Consider the following 19,451-nt stretch of genomic DNA (forward strand, 5'->3'; position numbering starts at 1 on the left):
GTTGAATGATCTGGGGCACAAAATCTATAAAGCAAAAAAATAAACAGCGGCCAGGAACAACAACTGTTCACAGATAGAGAGGGGGGTTATAACTTGAGAGAGGATTTAAATTGTGAACAGAAGGCTTGAAAAGTATGTGTATTTCTATTTGTGGGGTGATTTTGTGGAATAGTCTGAACAAATTGATCAAACAAAGTGTAATATTTTGTAATAAAAAAAAAAAACGTACAAAAGATTTTGATAAGCGCAGATGTGGGGAGGGATAGTGATAATTCCAAACTGTTTGTTAAAGGGGTGGTAAACCACGATTTCACTATTCTAACTTTAGCTAGCGTGTAATGTTGCTGCTTGAGCATAAACAACATCTGCAAAGTTACAACGTTCAAAGTTTAAAGCAAAGGGAGATATTTGCTTTTAAAGAATCAATTTCTAAGGACTACAGCAAACGGCCAGTAGGCGACTACAGACATTCCTCCAGGGTTGGTGACATCACCAGGCTCAATATTTACATAAACCCCTCCTCCGAGAATATTAAATATGGGGGGGGTGAGGCCATTTTGTATCGCGGCGCTGTTGTGGTATAGTTAGGCTGGAGTGGTGTTGCTGCAATGCCGACGAAACGCTGTTATTTTCATCCGGATTGCAGGTCTGGGGTACTTGCTTTGTTCAGCCTTCCTTGTGGGACGGGTATGTGTTGCAGAGCGTTTAACATACAGCATGTTATATGCACGTGTGTTTGAGACGGAGGGGAACAGGTGCGCACGGGGCTCCCGCTGCACATTTCACAGAGGAAAACTTCCACAAACTTCGCGAGTTCAATGCAAAATATGCACAACGGCTTGTCCTGAAAGATGGATTTACAAAAAGAAGCTGTTTACGGGCCACAACCTGTAAGTCTGATTTATTTTTCATCGATGTGTTTTCCTGTAATACGTTAATTGTATGTTGTAGCAAGGAAGTAAACAATGCTGTTCTGCAAACCAGTCTGTTAAATGCTCATTCATACTTAACGTTATCCGATGAACACCTAACGTTACAAACACTAACGTTAAAATCTCAACAGCGAACTGCATTAGTGTAAATGATTCTTTGATTAGAGCTTTTATGTATTGTTTATCTACAGGCATGCTAAACATGTTCTGTGTGTGATTTGGCTAACTTACTAGTAAAGCCAATGTTTAGTGTTCGTTTTGGGTTAATAGTTCTTGCCACAGATATTTGGCTATAATCGTTCTAAAAATACAAAAGTGCCATTCAGTGGCGATCATTATAGATCCGCAGTCTTTACTCTTGAGGACTGAACAGGTTCTGCTCGATCATCTTCACTCAAATGTTCTGGGTCTGACTCGGGCTCATATGGTTTTATTGACGCCATTGTTTCTAATACTGACCAAAGCACAGTCTACCGGTAAAGGTAAGGGGCGTGACGTTTCCGATAAATGTGCACTAGGCGGTTAGCGAATCACAACACACTGGGCCAGCTAACCAATCTGAGCCCATCGCATATTTTTGAGGGACTGGCTTCATACAACCCGGAAAGCATCAGACCGTTTTACAAGGAGGGACAGAGCAGTGTAGAATAAAGGTCAAATATATGAAAAATAATGCTTTTTTTTTTTTTTAAACGAAGCATGAACACGTTACAATGCACCCCACAAACACAATCAAGCCTTCAAAAGAATGTGTTTTACCACCCCTTTAATGCTGCCTGCATTTTTTTTCTGTTAGTTCTTCTGTATCTTCATAGCATGATAAAGTAGGATGTACGTTGGAGTATTGTTTCTGTATTATTTAAAATGGTATGTTTGATTTATCTTGTTCGATTGTGATTTGGTTTAGGTAAATACTGGGGGTAGGTACTGATAAGCCTATCCCTTTTCTAACTGCGTGATTATTATGCTGAATTTTTGTTTCTGTTTTATTATATTTGTTGTGTATATTTTATGTGTTTCTTTCTTATTTTTGTAATAGTTAGAAATAAAGTTCATTCATTCATTTAAATACCGTTTAATACAATACATATTGCTTCAAAGCAGCTTTAGAGTGATGAACAATAAAATTATTCAATGATCAAAACTTAAAATCAGAATAGTAAGAATGTAATAGCCTTAGACACTGCTTTGGATGCAACTGGCTTAGTGAACTCTGTACATTGTTCGATTCCAGCAAAAACAGTACTTGTGCAGCAGGGCAACTGAGAGACGGCATAGTTGCGGATCATCATACAGGTTCTCCCCACTCAGTGACGCACCCACTGAGTGTCCGGTTGATAGTGCCCTAGTTATTGGCGATTCTATTACACAGAACGTGAAAATAGAGACACCAGCCACCATAGTCACATGTTTACCGAGAGCCAGAGCGCCTGACATCAAAACAAATTTAAAAGTGCTGGCTAAAGCTAATCGTAAATTCTGTAAGATTATTATTCACGTCTGCACTAATGATGTTTGACTTCGCCAGTCGGAGATCACCAAAATTAACATTAAAGAGGTGTGTGAAGTTGTGAACTCACAAGTACGATGTTAGGCATTGTAATATGCTCTGGCCCGCTTCATGTTCACCAGAGGGATGAGATACTTAGCAAACTATCATCACTCAATGGCTGGTTGTCTAAGTGTTGTGTGCAGAATAACATAAGGTTCATAGACAATTGGAAAAGCTTTTTCTCTTGGAACAGAGATTGCCTGTTAAAGCTGTGCTTACTACCAAACGGTCTCACAACAACACAGTGGTGGACAGCGGAGAACATTGTGTCAGTGCTGAAACCTATGATCACTCTCACCGAGCTGCTCTCGCGGGAAGAAAATGCATCTCTGTCAGCCACAGTGCCCATGTTAATAAATATGAAGTAATAAATAAACACTAACAGAAAAATTGACAAAAGATGGGAACTGATGGGGAATATTGCGACCAGCATTTATACCAAAGCTGCAGTTTTAGACCCATGTCTGAAGAGCTGATATGCAGAGAAACAGGAAGAGGCATACTTCACGGTTTTGGATCTGGCTAAAAGTTTATCTGCAGAAGCTGTTCCAGAAAGCAATCCTGCCAGCAGTAAGCCTACAGAGGAAAGTGAGTCACACCAAAAAAAAAAGAAGGGAAAAGCAGGTGGAGATATCTAATAGGGATGGGCAACAGTGGTCGAGTAATCGAGTAATCGAGTACTCGAATGTGACAGCAACCATCGATCATGAGAATCCATCATCACGAGATGATCGCCCTGACTTTAAAAAAAAAAGTCTCTTTTTTTATTGGTTATTGCGCCATTTTGCGCGGTACCTGAGGTCTGATTGGTTAGCGTTATACAGCACGCCTCCAGACCGCGATGAAATAAAATTAAACTGAGGCGTGCACAGCAGTGATGTCTGGAATCACTGTGATCATTAAATGGTTAGTGCAAGATGTGCAGCGCAAATCATAGCATTATAATGAGAACACGATGGAAATAGAATACTGTCAATGATCTGTGCTCAGTTACGGTGTATCAGCTGTTAAAGGAAATCCACAGAGAAACTAGCGAGAACACTCAGACTAGCGCGTGAAGTTCATGTGCATTCGCGTCCTTTTCTGCAGATGCACGTTGTAAGATAAAATTACTTTTATGTTTTCTATATCTGATTAATCTAATATAAAACGCGTTTGGTTGAGTTTAATAAGCTAGCAAAACGCTGCCGTTATACCAGCTGTTGTTCATTCTCTTCAGTTTCAGCTCAAATGCATTAATGCTCGACATTATAAAATGGTTTAGAGACGGTCATATTCTTTTTAGATCATGGATATTAGTAATGCAGCACTGGTATACTGTTCTCGTATTTTTTAACAATAGACCTAGTTTATTTAAAGTTGTTTTTCGTTATGAGTTCGAAAACGCGCAGTGATGTCTGTAAACACTTCGATCATGAATAATAAAATTAAGTGCAAGATGTGCAGAGTCAATCTGTCATAGCATTATAATGAGAACACTTTTTTAATAAAATGTTGTTTCTGTGTGAATTCGTTGTCTGTGTATCAGCGTTGTTAAGGGAAGAGCGCATTCAAAATGTTCTGTTTCAAACCAGCTTGTAAAATCTAACACGCTGAAGTTCACGTGCGCATTCACGTTCGCGTCCGTTTATGTTGATTTAAGTTGTAATTGGTTAATATTAATCTGATATAGGGTGCGTTTGGTTGAGTTTATTAACCAGCTAGCAAGCTCTGCAGGGTGGTGTTATTTCACAGTTTCAGCTCAAATGCAATGCTCGATATTATTGACTTGGATATTTGAGACGGTCATTTTATAAAGATGTTTCTTTTTCAAAGACATTTATGCATCATAATCTAGCAGTTATTTTTTGTTTATATGTTCATGTTTTCATATACCTGTTTTCATGTCACGTTTGTATGTCAACAACCATTTTCATAACAGTATTTTGCACATGCCCCGCCCCCTGCACATGCCCCGCCCCCGAGTACTCGTTTTTGAGACCTATCGATGATCGAAATGAGAAATTGACAAAAATGCCCATCCCTAATATCTAAGCTGATGGCCATTGAGGAAGAGCAGCAGGAAGAAGGAGAGAAGGAAGAAATGAACATGTACTTTAAGGACAAAACAAAGGTTGATTCTGGCCACTGACATGGTGGAAAGAAATGAGGAACGTTATCTCAAGCTTGCTAGAGTCAAGTCAAGTCATGTTTTATTTATAGAGCACAGGTTTAACACAACCGTAGATGATCTAAAGTAAGTGCTAAGTGCCTGCACTACATCCCTTCCCCATCTAGTCCATCGGAGCACATTTTCTCAAAGGCCGGATTTATTTTGAGCAAGACATGGAGCTCACTTCTTCCCAACAATGTGGACAAACTTGTGTTTCTTTCTCAAAATATGAGATCAGAGGGAGAAAAACAAAACAATAGTGACAGTCAGTTATAATTAGGGCTTCAAGGTTAATCGAAATGGAACCACAATCGCTATTTGGGTTATGTGCGATTATGAAAGCGCAAAGGCTGCGATTTTAATTAAATAAATAAATGCCCAGTGTTTCAGTGAAGAGCGGCTCTGTGAACAGGAGTAAACACTGCTCCGTTTGAGTCGCTTATAACAAATATCTTCACAAACTAGTAATGTGAAATGTTCATAAACCTGTTGTTCAACAAAATACATTTTAACTCACTTCATATTGTCAGTCGATCTGATGTGGCTTCTTATCATAGAATGTCAATCAGCACTGAATACTTTATTATTATGAAAATACCCGAGAAGGCTTGAAGAACTCAAATACACCATATCTTGTATCTATAGTATTATCTTCATGTTTAATCAGTCAAAGCGTTTCTATCTGTGTTTTATTCAGCCTACAGGAGCTTCACATTAGGGATTTCCCATAGGGATTTCCTGAAAACAATTACTTCTCTGAAGCAAATGTGGAGTTTCTGCTCGAGGGCGCCCTCTGGCCTCCAGTATGAATTAAACTTTTGGGTAGAAAATAAGAAAAATAATACTTCTAAATAAATATGACAATCCATATGTTTTTCTTCAATGTACAGGAGTTTTAATCCCCACAGTGGATGCATAAGAGGCTCATATTTCATATTAGAAACATAGACTATCACAGATAAAAAGCACAGATGATTTCTAATGATTTTTAGTCATAGGCTGTCTGCATATTAACAGGTAACCCATCATTTTTTTGTTTTCTGTAAAATATAAATATTATTTTATACTGTAATATTTATTGTTAAATCCTCTTTTTTAATTTTTTAATAATGAATGTTATTGTAATAGTTCTTATTTTTATTTAGCAATAATAATAATAATCAAAATTATTATTAGTCATATTAATATATAAACACAAAATTGTATATCCACTTTTCATTTGTAATTTTTTTTAAATAATAATAATCATCACATTTTAAATCGCAATTTTAACCAGAATAATCTCAATTAGATATTTTCCCCAAATCGTGCAGCCCTAGTTATAATTGACCATATTTGTGCTTGTTAGCCTATATATTTTATTTGTGCTTTATTTTATTCACACTGCCACTGTTACTCCTTAAATTAAATGTAATAAAATAAGCAACATTTCAACCTGAAGGTCTTTGTCAGGCAAACAACAAGTTAACAGCAAGGGACAATTTATATCAGCATGATCCATCACACCTGACCTAATTATTCAACTCATTACCAGATCATCCAATAACTCACTCACAATAAACAGAAAAGTACAAAATAGTCACCAATAGACGTGCACAAGCTACCATGGAAGGTTTGGCCATTTCTTTAACGCTTCTCATCCACTAGATGGTGTGGGGATTGTTAATGTAAACTTAGTAGAAAGTAGATATAGGGTTTATTATCGTCTCATAATATTGGATCTTCTCAGTTTGAAGCTGTATTAGTGTTTGTCAAGTCATGTGATCTCAACATGTCTGTCCACATGAGGCGACCCACTCCATGTCAAATAAAACTGCTTTAAATCAGGACACTTCAAAAATATCATTCATTTCTCTAGAGATGGACATTTTAATAATGATCAACTGATTGAGCTTTGAGAATGAAACCAACCTGTTTGTTCCTCAGTTTCTTCATATTTGACTCTCAATGTTTCTTCAATCTTCACGTCTTCTCTCTCCTCTTTCTCTGTTTGTTCTTCAGTTTCTTCATGTTTCACTCTCAATGTTTCTTCAATCTTCATGTCTTCACTCTCCTCTTTCTCTGTTTGTTCTTCAGTTTCTTCATCTTTCACTCTCAATGTTTCTTCAATCTTCATGTCTTCTCTCTCCTCGTTCTCTTTTTGTTCCTCAGGTTCTTCATCTTTCACTCTCAATGTTTCTTCAATCTTCATGTCTTCTCTCTCCTCTTTAATAAACTCCATCTTTATGTAGACGTGGATCTTGTGCTTCAGCAGGAGTTTTTCTGTGTTTGAACACTCTGTCCTGTTTAAGGGGAGAATAATTAACAGAAAGAAAAATGAATCCCTTAATCTCTGAGTCTCAATCAGCTGTAGTTCAGTCGTCCAGTTAATGGAACTAATTGCCCTGGGGTCTGCTCTTCGTACATCGCTAACTCATTTATTACAAGAGTTCATTACTGAACCAGGGGAAATAATGATTATGGGATGGTTTGTTGCAGCCCATGAGATGCAGAGAACTTGATCTTGATCCTAAGAAACTTTATTAGATAGATATATATTTTAGTATATTAATGCTGTCACGCTAAACAAATCTGCTTCAAAGGTCAAATTAAATGAATAGCTAATTACAACACTAAAATAAAAATGTAAAGCCTGTACAAATACTAGAAATCGTTAATATAAATGACTGGGGGGATAAAACTGCACATTTCATTTATCTATTATAATAAGGATCTATTATAATATCTATTATAATAAGGATTTATGTCAGTTTGGTTGCTTGGCTGTTTTCTTTATGAAGCTCCAGAAATTTGTCAAATTTTTCATAAGGTCTTGAAGCCAATCGTGGTTTGGAGAATCGATGCATCTGCCCTCTTCAGTGAACACAGTAATCTCAGACAATTTAATCCAGATATTTTAATCTAATACACAAATTCGTTTGAAGAACCAAATTAGAAATAGTTCTGAGATTAGAAGATCTGGGATCTGTCAAATAATTTCAAAATATGAAGACGGGCCCCCTGATGAGACAAACATTCTCAAAACTAACACAATAAATGAATAAAAGAATACAAATTATACAAATCCTTAATATACTCAGCATTTCTATTTAATGATTTACAAATGACATATTTGACTTTATGTTCTTTATTGCAGATTTCATAATGAAATCGAGATAGAAATATAGCGTTTCGAATCACTGAATCATTTGTTGTGAATCAATCGGTTCAATTGACTCCGGTTCAATTGACTCGGAGAGTCTAAAGCTCCGGTTCTCTCGTCACTCCCCAGAGACTGAACTCATGTTTGAACTGATTCACCATAAAGAGAGAAATGAGCCGCTCCTTCTGTTACTTTACTCACACGCAAGAGACTGAACTCATGTTTGAACTGATTCACGATAAAGAGCGAAATGAGACGCTCCATTAGTTTATTCTGTTACTTTACTCACACAACGCTGATAAATGTTAAATAAAGCAATGCAAAGTTACATTTAATAATACATCATTCATTCTGTGTCGCCTTAAACACTTTAAAAGCTTAAAACACAAACCTTTCTTCAGCCGAATCACAACAGATGCAGGAGCGCGGCGCAGCCTTATGACGTCATACAATAAGAGCAAAATAAAAGTCCCTTCTTCTGCTTCCTTTAGTTTCTTGGCAGATTGCATCGTTCATTTGTTGCATACCGCCACCTACTGTACAGGAGTGTATAGAGTGTTGCAGTAAACCTTTGGTCATTCAATCAAAAAGGGGGTTTATTTAAATAAAAAATATAAAAATTGTATTCGTATTAAAGCTGTGTTTAAGGAAAATAATTAAGCTTCTAATTCTTTCACTTTCCATCCCTTGTTCCCCAAGAATATCCTCAATGTTATCATCCATTTCTTGCCATCTATGTCTCTGTTCACTGTCTCTCCTACATCTAAATAAAACATGATATTCCCAACAATCATTTAATACTGACACTGCTGGATTATTATTACTCCCTAGCAACCTAACCCTATATGTTAATGCTAGTTTAATGAATCTTAATGTAAGTGGGGCTTCTTTTGTCTCTACCAGTAAAGCTACTTGTTGGAGTCGTTTTAATATCACCCATGACCATTCTCAGTGCTCTAAACTGAATTATATCAATCATTCTTAATTTAGTTTGACATGCTGTGCTATATGCTATAAATCCATAATCTATAACTGACCTGATTAATGCTATATACACTCACCTAAAGGATTATTAGGAACACCTGTTCAATTTCTCATTAATGCAATTATCCAATCAACCAATCACATGGCAGTGGCTTCAATGCATTTAGGGGTGTGGTCCTGGTCAAGACAATCTCTTGAACTCCAAAATGAATGTCAGAATGGGAAAGAAAGGTGATTTAAGCGATTTTGAGCGTGGCATGGTTGTTGGTGCCAGACGGGCCGGTCTGAGTATTTCACAATCTGCTCAGTTACTGGGATTTTCACGCACAACCATTTCTAGGGTTTACAAAGAATGGTGTGAAAAGGGAAAAAAAAGGGAAAGGGAAAAGGGAAAAAAAACATCCAGTATGCGGCAGTCTTGTGGGTGAAAATGCCTTGTTGATGCTAGAGGTCAAAGGAGAATGGGCCGACTGATTCAAGCTGATAGAAGAGCAACTTTGACTGAAATAACCAGTCGTTACAACCGAGGTATGCAGCAAAGCATTTGTGAAGCCACCACATGCACAACCTTGAGGCGGATGGGCTACAACAGCAGAAAACCCCACCGGGTACCACTCATCTCCACTACAAATAGGAAAAAGAGGCTACAATTTGCACAAGCTCACCAAAATTGGACAGTTGAAGACTGGAAAAATGTTGCCTGGTCTGATGAGTCTCGATTTCTGTTGAGACATTCAGATGGTAGAGTCAGAATTTGGCGTAAACAGAATGAGAACATGGATCCATCATGCCTTGTTACCACTGTGCAGGCTGGTGGTGGTGGTGTAATGGTGTGGGGGATGTTTTCTTGGCACACTTTAGGCTCCTTAGTGCTAATTGGGCATCGTTTAAATGCCAGGGCCTACCTGACCATTGTTTCTGACCATGTCCATCCCTTTATGACCACCATGTCCCCATCCTCTGATGGCTACTTCCAGCAGGATAATGCACCATGTCACAAAGCTCGGATCATTTCAAATTGGTTTCTTGAACATGACAATGAGTTCACTGTACTAAAATGGCCCCCACAGTCACCAGATCTCAACCCAATAGAGCATCTTTGGGATGTCGTGGAACGGGAGCTTCGTGCCCTGAATGTGCATCCCACAAATCTCCATCAACTGCAAGATGCTCTCCTATCAATATGGGCCAACATTTCTAAAGAATGCTTTCAGCACCTTGTTGAATCAATGCCACGTAGCATTAAGGCAATTCTGAAGGCGAAAGGGGGACAAACACAGTATTAGTATGGTGTTCCTAATAATCCTTTAGGTGAGTGTATATAAAATTATTTACATATAATTAGTTAATTTTATATATTCATATGATATGCTATTATGTTGTATATTCATGTCATTGTTATCCTATGGATTACACTATTATTACCATCAAGGACATGAATTTATTGAGGAAAGGAAAATTTGCCAGGAACGTGCTGCTTATTCAAAGAAAGAGCTTTATTAGCACAAACACACAACCATGTACAAAACGTAGGAGATCTGCCCACACAACAAATGGGAAGCTCACGAGAAGCCAAAAATCCTACAGCACCATGAAGTGTCTGTTTTCCGCTTGAGTATCTAGCGGCATTCTGTCTGAATTCAGTCCATTTTGCAGACGTCTGTGGTGCGTTGCCCTATACTTTGGAATCGCCTCTAATCTCGACTGCAGCGTGGCACAGAGCTCGGTGAGCTCCTGGCTGCGAAAGGATGGAGGTCGCACAATCCATCCAGACACCCCGCCAACGCTGCCGTCTTCCTCATCAGACATCAGGTCTATGGTAGCGCACTTCCAAAGGCCCACCTCATCCTCAGCTAGCACACTCTGTCTTGCTTCTAGCAGCTGTAAAAACAGCCAATAAAGACAATCAGTATTGCGCGATGCACTGCGTATGAACTCAACACATCTATTAAGTCACACTGACCAAAAACGGATCTAATCTAATAAATCTTACCCTCTTTCTTCTCGCTCGACTCCGAGCTGAACTCTTCACAGCTTCCGCCTGCGATGCAAGATCTGGATGTTTGAACCTGAAGCTCCTGCGTACGGTCTCGTAATATGTCTTACAGGCAGCTGGAAAATGAGTGATATGAATAAAAAACAATGTGTAAAAGAACTTAAACAATAAAAACAATAAAGGAGAAAATAGTAAAAGTTACTTACACACAATGTCATCATTATCAGCATCATGTAAATCTGGACTTGCAGACATAGCTCCGAGCAAATATGAGGTCACAGCCTCGTTATGAGGCGAGGTTAGTCTGTGAAAACAAAATGTACGGTTAAGATCGGTATCTATTAACGGATCTAAATCCTTATACAGGAGAATGAAAGCATATTCTTTGAATCTTACCCTTTCTCCGGTTCGTAGCGCCTACAATTAGTCTCCGAGTTGTGAAGACGGCGTACTGCTTCCTGTAAATTACAAGACCAAAAAAAAAAAAAAACTTTTATAAAGCAACTTACAATTGTTCTTTTACAATTCTACTTTTAGCTTGTGCTACTTAAAAAAAGCTTTGCTTTTAGGCTACTTTTAGCTTAGATAGCAGTCTTACCGCAATCTTAGGATTGTGCACCCGTCTTCTCTTCTTAGAGTTAGTATGTTCCACACAATTTTTCGACTCCAAAGCAGCCAACCCATCCTCTATGGACAGCAACCTGGAGCTTACTAAAGTGAACTGCTCATTTACATTGGCAGCAAACTCAGTAAGCTGACGAGACAGCCCACTGATAGCATTCAGCAGTTTCTTCTCGCTGGTCTGTGGACTGGCTGAAAGGGGTTGATCGCGTCCATGAAGAGGATTTGAAGGGGACCAGCCTTCAACCAGCCATTGTAGATCAAGAAACAGCAAAAACACAGGAAATGGAGGAAAAGGTCTGAGTACAGGAGTAAAAACATGTCTGTTTATGTGCTTGTCTTGCAAGTACTGCTGTATGAGTCGTCATGCCCAGGACCTCGCACGTGATTGGATGAGGGCTAGAAGGCTCGTCGGGCTCCTCCAATCACATGTGAGGTCATTGTTATACGGAAGAACTCATGAGACAAGCTTGCATGTCTATGATATAAACAAGGACGGTGTGCCTATAAAGCTCTGTGATATAAACACGGTGTGCCGTCAGTTGAAAGGTGGACGTCCCTGTGAACATTGCGACACTGATCTCTGTCATACACAGTATTTTGACCACAGAAAGCAAAATTTCAAAAATGGAGTTTGGGAGAAAAAAATCCAAGAAGGCTAGGTCAGATAACATATCCAGTCATGACCCAACTGGCGGGAGTTATGTACCGTCTATGTGTAAAGACCTAGAAGATAACTTAGCTGGAGTTGGAGAGATTGATGAAAGTGAAATGCACGAGGACCCAGAAAAAGAAGTGATGGAAGAATCTGAAGAAATGCACCCAGCGACTGACAGTTAATGCATCCACTGTGCATTTAAGCAAGACCAAAGAAAAGGTCACTGTAGTCATGCCACTATGCCCAGTGGTTGAGCTCTAGGAGACCGTGATGCTGTTTGCATGGAATGCACATTTTGCCTTTGTGGCAAAGCCTGATTACAACTAATTGTTTAAATAAATTGTTTTGTTTATCTTTTTTTACATAACATTGGCCATTGCTAATGACACAATAAATAATCTAGCATACTTTCATTAAATATATAAATTTGAATGCAGCAGCACGTCTTCTTGTCTTCAACGAGCCCAAAAGGACCCACGTCACACCTCTCTTCATCTCTCTGCACTGGCTACCACTCGCCGCTCGCATCAAGTTTAAGGCGCTGACACTTGCTTACAGATCCACAACCAGAAGCCTTCGTTCAGCTAAGGAGCGATGGCTTGTGGTACCATCACAGAAAGGCAAAAAAATCCCTTTCCAGAACATTTTCTACAACGTTCCCAGCTGGTGGAACGATCTGCCCACCGCCATCCGAAACGCAGAATCATTGACATCATTCAAAGGTCAACTAAAAACTCAGCTCTTCCGTGATTACTTAACCTCATAAAAATAAAAAAACATAAAAAACCTTTCCTTTTCTCTTTCTCCTCCTCTTTCCCTCCCTACTCTAGCCTGTGCTACACTGAGAAATGTACACGGTCTCAGTATTTCAGACACTTGTTGTGCTTACTCGACTCTTCATGACCAATCGCTTCGTGTACCCCCAAGTTGTAAGTCGCTTTGGATAAAAGTGTCTGCTAAATGCATAAATGTAAATGTAAATTTAAGCTAAAATTTAAGATTTTATAATTAGGCTACACTGAGCCTGATATATTTTTATCAGAGATTTGAATGAAGTTAATACCTTTTAGAAAAATATCACTTGGGGTAAAACTCCTGCTACCCTGATTTGCATTTGTATAGCTCACAGCATTTTCATTTACATGTTAAAGCCTCCCCTGGAATTAGGGGATGGGGGGTCATGGGGGGTCAACTGCCAAGCAAGACCCATGTCAATGTCGGACAATTCACGGCAGTTTTCTGTGTTGCCTGCAAATTGCCATGTGCAGTCGTAAACCTGAACTTCCACGACAATCTACAGTGCCGCTTACTGACCAAAATCCCACTTTTCATCCAGTGATTAATGTTCAGGTAAGTTAATGTGATAATATGTTTTTACAACAGATTTTTACTAATTTAATGTGTGACATGTCGTAATAACAAATGTCCAACTTGGAAGTGGGATATTCTCAGGTTGAAGGCAGCCTAGTTTTTGTCTGGTCATGTGATCTCAGCATGTCTGACCCGCTCCATGTCAAATAAAACCACTTTAATTATGACACTCTTCAAAATATCCATCATTTCTGTAGAGCTGGACATTTTAATAAGGATCAAATGACTGAGTTCAGCTTTGAGAATGAAACCAACCTGTTTGTTCCTCAGTTTTCTCATCTTTGACTGTTTCTTCAAGCTTCACATCTACATGTTTGACTCTCAATGTTTCCTCAATCTTCACGTCTTCATATTTCACTCTGATTGTTTCTTCAATCTTCACGTCTTCACTCTTCACTTTAATAAACGCCATCTTTATAACAGTGTGTCACGTGGCTCTCAGTTGCTTCACCAGTAGTGCTGCAGTCATCAAGTGTGACTAAAGCAGAGGAACATTGTGTTTTTATAGAGGTTTCAGGGGGCCGTCCTTACAGATGAAGATAAAGCACACAAAGCATGTAAAGGATGTGAGCAGTTATAGGAACAGCTCTAATCCAATCAGCTCAACTATAGCTCTGATTATCATAGACATCAGGAAGAGTCACACCTTCATCCATTCATTCACACTTAACTCAGACATCGATTAGCATCAACAATCACACCAGTTAAAGTCATGAGGCAGAAGCAGCAACATCCATTAAAGACAAAAGGTGAAAAGCCTCACTTACCATGATTTTACATTTGTATTCCCACACACCTAAAGCAAAAGACATTCATTTTAAATGTTTACCTTTCTGCTGACTTTCTAAGGTGAAATAATTTCACCAAAATAATGTAAAAGTGTGTAAAACCATGGCTAGTGTTGTCTTTTGTCTCTCAATTAAAATTACTTTAATTGGTGTCATTGTTCTTGCTAATGAATTTGTAAACTACAACATCTGATGGGTGCGTAGCTTTTTTACACTATTAGCACTATTAACTATTAGCACTATTTCCTCTACCATTGTTTAAATTCATTTTGAAGTTAAATTGAATTTGATTATGATATTATCTGAGTAGTATTATAGTAGTATAGGTTTTAAGATCTTGAAATACAGAAGGGTGCACACTTCTTATATTCAGGGATGCAAACGGGTGAGGGGTAAGAAAAGGTGAGAACATTGCGTAGCTAGAGAAAACATTCTCAGAGGTCAGGACACTTTTTTATATTTGTACTTTTCATGCTCATTTCTAGTCACTGTTAAGTATCCTTGCATCTGCCTAAACACTAATTCTAACAGGTAAAACAGTTTTTGTGTTTTATGTAGGGCAAAACAACCCTTTATAAAACACACAAAAAAGGATTCAATAGATGTGGGAGTTGAATACATAAACAAAAACAAGAAGACAACAACCAGATCAAATGTAACCCTCAAAACTGAAAACTGAAGATCCCACTGGCTACAAATGCATCAATATGGGATACTTTTGTACACCACTCCGTTCATTTTTTTATTTTTATTTATTTTATTTTTTTATTACCTTGTTATGTCACTCTTCACAAAACAAACGAACAGCCTGAATGGACAATGTGTTGTGAAATGTGCATATGGAAATTGTATAAGATCTTGCTATTTGTTGGTCAATTTGAACTTCAATTTCAAAAGCAACTGTACAGACCCAAAATACAAAACACTTCTTTGTTATATGTAAGAGCTCTTCAACTCTAGTCCTGAAGTGACAGTGTCTTGCTGAGTTTAACATTTTCATTTCAACATTTGTGAAAATAAAACGTTTTTTTTTTTATTCACAAAAGTTGTTTTTTACACACGTACACACACACTATAATGTCAGTAATCTGTTAATTATTATTGCTGTTTTTTAAATCCAGATCGAGGAGGTTGAGCCTGTGGAGGTGGAAATCGAGGTCATAGGGGTCACCGAAATAGAGGATACCTGCCATATTTTAAGCAGCTGTGACTCCATATTCAAGGTCCCACCACATCTGTACTCCGGGAGTATTGAACAGATCATCAAGCAGCTGCCCATGAAGATGGTCCTTACACACATCAATAAAAGAGTGGTCAACTTCAAGACACCGATTAATGAATAGTTTTTAATAATAAATGTATATATTTATGTTTGTTTGTTTTTTGTGCTTATGTTCAAGAATGTTCATTATTGTCCAGCCCCCCCCCCCCCCCATATGTTCTTTATTGTTCAAACTGATTGTAACCCTAACCCAACACTTTAAATGATTGCATGTTATTTTATAAATATTTTTTATTTCACAATCATTAAGGCTGTGTCTGTTTACTTAAACTTCACCACCACACAGACGGGTTCAAAAACATAAACCTTAATGCTATGTACACTAGTGGCCAATATTTGGTATATTACATTTTTTTTAATGCTTTTAAAATATATATCTTAGGCTCACCAAGGCTGTAATAATTTGATCAAAGATTCAATTATTATTAGAATTTAAAGTAACGGTTTTCTGTTTTAATATATTTTCAAATATAATACATAAGATGATTTGCTGCTCAAGAAACATTTCGTATTACAGTTTTTCTTACTACTCGATTCTTGAATGATACCTTTTTTTCTTATAATAATTTCAGATCTCTCAACAGTTAGTTCCTTGTTCGCATCAGATTGCGATTTCTAATTGATTTAAGCAAATTGATTTTGTTTTGGCACATTTCGTTCCTGAATAAATCAGCTGTTTGAATGGGTTGAATCTCAATGGCCCTCATTTATCAAAAGTGCATACGCCAAATTTCCAGCGTACACCCAAAACCACGGTGACTTTGAGATTTATCAATATGGACGTTGGCGTACGGCACGCTCAAATCCTACGCCAGCTCAGGAGGTGGTGTACGCACGTTTTCAGTTAGTGCGAAAATGCAGAAAAACAGTTCCTAACACCACAAAACGCACTGACAAAGATATGCTATATTATGACCCACTGTAAAAAAAACAACAACAACAACATAGTAATTATAAACTACAGTGTTTATTTTTGTGCATGGACTTCAATGTTTAATTTGTGTGACTTTACCAAAGCATTTGATTTGTAGGCATATGTATTCCTCCAGTTGCGAGCCTGTGCGCTTTACCTGACGTTGGTTAGGCCCGGCAGCTGCGCACGGACTGGGACTGAAAATAATTCAGACTGACAAATAATAAAAATGACATTCTTCTTCTTTTAAATAATAATAATAAAATAAATAATAATAATAACGACATTCTTCTTCTAAATAACAATAAGCATCATTAATAATACAAATCATAATAATAATAATAATAAGAAGAATCTTACAAATTGTCATGCAATTATTAATGTGAATGAATGAATGGAATGATGTGGTAATCACATCATCATCACTATTGTACACCCCAATACATGTGACGTGATACGAAATTAAATGCTAATTATTTCAAAACACGTGCTGTAAAATAATGCAGGTAATTTCTCATCCAAACAGCTATTTAAACTGGTTTCCACCGTACACCAATTGTCAATGATGTCTGACTCTGGCTCCTCCTCAGTGCCGAGACGCGCCTCTTTGTGGCGATCTTTATATCTGACCACTCAACCCCCACACTATTAACAGTACTCGTAATTTGGGTCCATATTTTGTTTTTGTGGGCGCCTTTAATCCCACTCTTTAAACTCCCAAATAAAACAATTTAGTTTTTTTCCACTTCCCTGGTGATGGTCTCGATCTCCACGTCAGAGAAGTTTCGCTTCTTTGCCGTCTTCCGTGTGTCCATGGCGTAAAATGAGGGCGTGGGGGAGGCAGAGACTTGAATATACAGGGGCGTGTTATTCTAATGACGATTGTTTTTAGCCGCGGCATTTATCAAGGGCAGGTTTTGCGTACACCTGGATTTCAGAGGTGCGCACAGCTTCATAAATCAGGCGGTGAGAGGAGTGTAAGCATAATCTTACGCCAACATATACGCCCGTTTCTACGCAAGATTGATAAATTAGGGCCATTGTGTCTAGTCACCCTAGTAAATCCTGCGAGGACTTGCTGAGATACGTTGTTAGCAACGCACTGCGATTGAATGAGTCAATGGCAAGTGACCTGATGTACCAAGCAGTGCTCGGTGTTTTGACAGGGGCGTCATCCACCAGGACATTAGGTTAAATAACTTTCTGATCAACACAGCAACAAACCAAGTCAAAATGATCGATTTTGGCTGCGGTGACCTCATCAAAAGTTCTTACTTCTGTGAATTTAAAGGTGTGTTGGCTTTTTGTGTTAGCATTGCGATACGCCCCAATGATGTGTCAGTCCTGTGTGTGTGTAGTGATTTAATAGTAGCGAAGAAGGACAACCTTAATTTGAATATCTCTCGCTTTTTATGAACAGGAGCATGTTGCCCACCTGAGTACTTCAACTGCTTAAGATATGAGGCAGGGCCAACAACAGTCTGGTCTCTGGGCGTTATGATGTACAGAATGATATGCAGACGTCATCCCTTTGATAATTTAAAAGATATGAATCATGGCACCCTGACATTTAATTCCAGAGTATCCAGAGGTGAGAGAACAGCAATAACACAATGACTATAACATTTTAAACACATAAAGCATCAGTACAATCCTTCACGTAATACATGCTAGTTTTATACATGACGACGTTATTAGCATGTCACGTGGACATAAAGAACATGACTAACCAGCATTCTTGTGAAAACTTGTACAGCATGCCAGGATTTGATAAGCCGGTGCCTGACTCGTGACCCAACCAAGAGAGCAACTATAAAGGAGATCTTACAGCATGAATGGTTTCAGCGGGGAAAAATGTCACGAGTAGCTCAGGAGTCAGGTAGTGTACCTTAGGCACCAGCTCTTTGTATACGTATTCATTCAGCAGATGCCCCCAATCAGCCCTGAACATTTAGTGCACAAAACTGAGAGGAAAACTTCTGATATATAGGAGCTGGGGGAACCCTAGTTTGGAAAACAAACCTTTTTTTTTACTTTAGAAAACTAAAGTAACCTTGTGTTGCGGGATTACAAAGACTGTTCCCGTTAGCTCCTTAAATGTATCCTCATAAACATATGTTGATTATTATTGGGTGGTGGAGGGAAAATTAGTTTAATAAATTAAAAAATATTTTTTTTAGTAATTTGTCATTTACTATGTTTTATTTTGGCTCTCACACACACACACACACACACACACACACACACACACACACACACACACACACACACACACAACACACACACACACACACACACACACACACACACACACACACACACACACACACACACACACACACACACACACACACACACACACACACACACACACACAGGTTTGTTTTGCTATCTAAGTGAGGACATTCCAAAGGCCTAATGGTTTTTATACTGTACAAACTGTACATCCCCCTACACTACCCCTACCCCTAAATCTACCCATCACAGGGAACATTCTGCATTTTTAATAAAACATTGTTTAGTATGTTTTTAAAGCTATTTTAAATATGAGGACATATGAAATGTCCTCATATTTCATGTTTACGTCATAATACCAGTGTAATACCTGTCATTATACAAATTTGTGTCCTCATACATCACAAAAACAAACACACAAACACACACACACACACACACACACACACACACATGCGCGCACTCAAACACACACACTCCATATTGTTTTAACCCCTTACTTCCTAATTTCTTTTTTCAATAACGTCGCACCTAGGTGCCATACCTCAATAAAACCCAATTATTATTATTATTAAAAATATTAAATTAATAAAGAAATATCTCACTATTGCAATAGTTCAATTGTAGTCAAAAAATGTTTTTAATATATATATTTAACTGTATACATAACTATACAAATACATGAATATCTGCAAATAATATGTGACATTTACAAGTGATGAATGGCTTATACTTTAGATTAGGAGATGCAGAAAGCTTTGTGAATTATTTATTCACACATTTACACATGATAACAGGTGTTGAACACTTTGCGTTTATAAATGA

Source organism: Gobio gobio (assembly GCF_949357685.1).
Source record: "Gobio gobio genome assembly, chromosome: 1".
Taxonomy (NCBI): domain Eukaryota; kingdom Metazoa; phylum Chordata; class Actinopteri; order Cypriniformes; family Gobionidae; genus Gobio; species Gobio gobio.